General features: G+C 42.4%; 2 non-coding genes and 1 pseudogene across 2 annotated transcripts; all 3 read right to left on the reverse strand.

Annotated features, from left to right (window-relative positions):
* Nucleotides 1–3,678: 3,678 nt before the first annotated feature.
* LOC123140332 (uncharacterized) lies at nt 3,679–3,757 on the reverse strand (annotated as a pseudogene).
* A 174-nt stretch (nt 3,758–3,931) lies between these two features.
* On the reverse strand, nt 3,932–4,016 carry LOC123140329 (small nucleolar RNA Z199). The gene has a single exon (XR_006469947.1). It is a non-coding gene; the product is annotated as a small nucleolar RNA Z199 (small nucleolar RNA).
* Nucleotides 4,017–4,100: 84 nt separating this feature from the next.
* On the reverse strand, nt 4,101–4,197 carry LOC123140354 (small nucleolar RNA R64/Z200 family). The gene has a single exon (XR_006469960.1). It is a non-coding gene; the product is annotated as a small nucleolar RNA R64/Z200 family (small nucleolar RNA).
* Nucleotides 4,198–4,479: the final 282 nt, after the last annotated feature.

Raw genomic sequence — 4,479 nt, forward strand, 5'->3', positions numbered from 1 at the left:
ATTCACTTGGAAAGGCTTTGAAAGTCACGATTGAAAGCTTTATGTACTTGTAGTATTACAGTTCATAACTTCATGTATGTACTTCATTCATCTGAGAAATTTTTAGTTTATAAGTGTTGTTGCTTTTTTTTGTTGCAATGATTTTGGAGCCGGTCGCATGACGTCTCTTTGACAGGAACATGATTTTGAGTTTCTTACATCTGATGTTGGGCTGGGCTCTGCTCGCTGTGAAAGAACAGGCAGGGCGACTCAACGCCTGCCACGGCTCAGCCTCCTCATATATTTATATCAACAGAAGAGATTGTTTATACGAATACAATAAGACAAATAATATGGAACTATTGATTCGGTGGTAGCTTGGTGTGCACTCCAAGTTGATCGGTAGCCGACGGGCGGTAGGACCTGAAGCGCCGGCAGTCTGAATTGGGAATAGAATGGACCTGAAGACGATCGAATTCTTGAAAAAGAGCTGTGGATGAGCCTTTCGTAAAATATATCTGCAAACTGTGAAAATGATGGGACGTGTAATACTGGAACATCATCAAGTGTCACTTTCTCCCGAACTAAGTGAATATGATGCTTGATATGCTTAGTCCGGCGATGCTGAACTGGATTGGCTGATAAGTAGGCAGCACTCGAAATCGGCTTGTCGAAGCTCCTGTAATACTTGACGAACCCAACATGATTCTGGAACAGCCGCAGTAATCGCCCTGTACTCTGCCTCCGCACTAGAGTGGGAACCGTTGTCTATCGGTGGGAGGACCAGGAGACAATGTTATCAACGAGATACATGCTAAACCCTAAGGTGGAGCGTATGGTGTCTGGGCACCCATCCCAATCGGTATCCCAAAAGGCAGTGAGAGAATAAGAAGTGTGGTGTAGTAATAGACCATGATGGAGAGTTCCATTTAGATAATGAAGGATGTGTTTGATGATGAGAGAAAATTGGGATTCACGAGGATCATGCATGTGGAGACAGACTTGTTGTACGACATAAGCAATGTCATGGTGAGTGAGAGTCGCATATTCAAGAGCACCCGCTAGGCTATGATAAAGTGAAGGATCAACAACCTAATCGAAGAAGATAGTTTAGCTTTGGTGTCAGTGAGTGTAGAAATGTTGTCCTAAAAAAAGAGTGTAGAAACGGGATGCCAGTCGCACATGCCGGAAGATATCATGAATATATTGGCGTTGTGAAAGATGAAGGCCACCAGATGTACGAGTGACCAAAGTGATGTAGGGGGCTATGGTCCTTTATGGAAAATTCACTGGCCATGACACGAGTGATGGTAGCAACATTAGACGAAGAGGAAGCAGTGATACTGATGTCATCGACATAAAGTAGAAGATAAGCCATGGAGGCACCTTGTTGAAAAATGAATGGAGAGGCATCAGATTTTGATTCAACAAATCCGATGGAGTGAGCAAAGGTGGCAAAGCGTTGAAACAAAGTGGTGTTGTGATCTTCTTGGCGGTTGTGTTCGAAGAGATAGGCCAGGCTCAAAGGAGAGAGCACCCCAATGGATAGGAGAAGGCAACGTTCCACTTCTCATTCTACGAGCGTGGTTCCTTTTGAGTGTGTCTACATCAAAACCATGTGTGTGTTGACTATGAGTCGGGCGATTGGTGTATTGAAGAAAAGTTCTCGGCAAGCGGGGGCATCAACATAGGGTGACTTCATTTTTGGTGGTGTTCTTTCGGGCACCGGGCCTTGATTTTCGGGGGGAAGCCCCTAGGAATGGCCTTATTCGTTGCACCTGGCAATGGTGGATCTCTATCCGTTTCCTCATTGAAGTCCTTGTTTGGAGATTAATCGGACTTTCTCTGTCGGGTGGTTGGTGCGACATATGCCAAAGGATGGCTCATCATAGTGGGAGCTAGTAGAACATCGCCGGTGCCTGGAAGCGGGATAAGGCGTAAACATGCACGCCGACACATCTTACCCAGGTTCGGGGCTCTCCTAGGAGATAACACCCTTAGTCCCGCTCTGTGGGGTTTCCGCATGATCACTAGATCAACAAGTGGCTACAATGCTGCTCCTTGAGCTGTTTGGCTAGAGGAGGAAGAAGGGCAAGGCTAACTCTACTCCTCTCTCTACGTGTGCGCGTAATCTCTAAGAGGCTAAACCCTTTGCATGGGTGCCCTGGGGGGGTTTATATAGGCCTACCCCCCAGGGGTACAATGGTAATCCGGCTGGATGTAGGCCCGGGCCGTCAGTGTCTGTGGTCGCCGCTTCTTCGCCGGCTGCTGGGGCCTGCCACCTGGTGGGCCCCGTCGGCACTACAAGAAATATGTCAACTTATGACCACCACTATTGGTCACTGAAAGGTCACAAATTTCCATTTATGACCTTTTTGTGACCAAAAACAGAAGGTCAAAAGCTGGCCGTCGTAAACTGACTATAGCGACCTTTCTTCTGGAATGGTCAAAGACGTTTACGATCAAAATATTCCTACTGTGGCGTTTTGGTCACTAGCAACCTTCCCTAGGCCACATAGGCATCCAACGTGGCAATCTGATGTGGCACAAGATTCAGCCCGGTCCGATTCGGCATTTTACATGGGCCGAGCCCATTAATTTAGCCTATTTGTGTTTTTTTTTCATCAAATTTTGATTGGGTTCATGGGCCAAGCCCATTATTGTAGCCTTTTTTATTGTTGGGCTGTGGCCTTCTTACCATCAATTGATTTTCTATGTTTCAATCATTTATTTTAGAGCTGGTCCCGCTAGTCAGATGGTGGTCCCACATGTCAAAAATTTCAGAATTTCTCAGATTATATTCATAAGTGGGACATAAATTGGTCCCGCTGGTCATGTTTCCATTTCACATATTTTTAACATACACAAACACTATTTCAAATAGGACAGGACAAATATAATTCATCAAATAACACTACATTAGTCTTTTCCAATCTGTTACAATATTACAATTTACAGTCAAACAGATCAAAAACTCTTTGCTAAATAGGGCTTCACAGCTTGCTTGGCTTCACGGCTTCACACTCCAGAAAGAATAGGCAGGGAGCTCCTGTAAGAGAGTGAACATAAAGCAGCATTAGATTGTACTGCTGGTGAGACCAGAACCAAACAACTTGAATGGCAACACTAATGTAAGCAGTAGAGCAGATCTAAGATGTGATAAATGTTTAGCAAAATTGTTCATGGGAGTAACCTTAGTCGTTCAAAATCAGAGTTGAAAATGCAAGGAAATTAAGTTACATAAGACAATTAGGTATTCTATGTACGCAGCATTGTCAACAACAAATACAATTCTCAATAGCGACAAAATTCGTTTTCTTTACATCCTTAATCCAACCAAACCATAAGCTTTCGGGTTATTAAATACTTCGAGTTTCCTTGATGGTAATAGCTAGTAAATGGCATGGTGAGGTAACAACCATGATCATGATCAAAAGAAGTGATCATTGGTAGTTAAGACAACACATTCGGAAATGATCATGGTAGAAGTCAGAGAAAACAAGTGAAAAAAGATTGCAAAACAGAAGGCAAAGGAAAATTTTGGATAGAGAAATCAAACAGAAAACTAGTACAAAACATGGTCCTGTCATATTGCTGCAATTTTTCAAGAACACCAGACTTAGAAATTGCATCAAGCAATTCATAAGAAAACAAGAACGTGAGCGCATTTCACAAGACAACGGTTAATTGAAGGTAAGAAATCATCAGACTTCAAACTACGAATCACAAGAAGGTAACTCCTGTCATGTTGTTGCAGTTTCTCATCATCACTTGAACCACAAATGAAATCAGGCAACACTTTAGATTGGAACTACAAATGGTAAGTATCTTTGTTGTGGAGATAGTTCAATTTATAAACTCGTTCAAGAAAAATTATATTTGTTGTGAAGATAGTAGGACTTCCTTCAGTATGTGGACATCATAGAAAGCCACAAACATATCAGGGTGTTGAGGTATCATCAGAGACTTAAATACTAAGAATCAGAGCAGCATAGCTCCATCATATTGTTGATGGTTTATTCCTCATCACTTGACCCTCAAACATATAAGCATGCATGGACAACAAGAAAAAAGGCTATAACAATTTATAGTTTGGCAACTATCGGTATGAAATGCAAACATTATTGCTCAGAATATGAAATATCTTCTCATCAATGCCAAATGGCATCTCTAAAGTCTGACATACGTTGTAGATTTCATGATTCATCACAGCATTTTGCAAACCAAGCAAGTAGGCATATAGCAGGAACAGAGGGAATATCTGCTACTATCCCAACATGTACGTATATGCATGTGTGCTTGCTTGACCGGCGCATGCATCACTGTAGCAGCCAAGCAAGTAGGCATCGTTGATGTCTACTCACAACTTTCCTTGCACCAGAGAAAGAGTCAAAACAAAGAATATTATACCATAATATGACACCAGACCACATATTAGTAACTTTAAATCAGAAAGTATATCCACATCACCATAAAATAGTCCCAGACCATCACAAAGAA

The sequence above is a fragment of the Triticum aestivum genome, chromosome 6B (genome assembly GCF_018294505.1).
Source record: "Triticum aestivum cultivar Chinese Spring chromosome 6B, IWGSC CS RefSeq v2.1, whole genome shotgun sequence".
NCBI lineage: Eukaryota > Viridiplantae > Streptophyta > Magnoliopsida > Poales > Poaceae > Triticum > Triticum aestivum.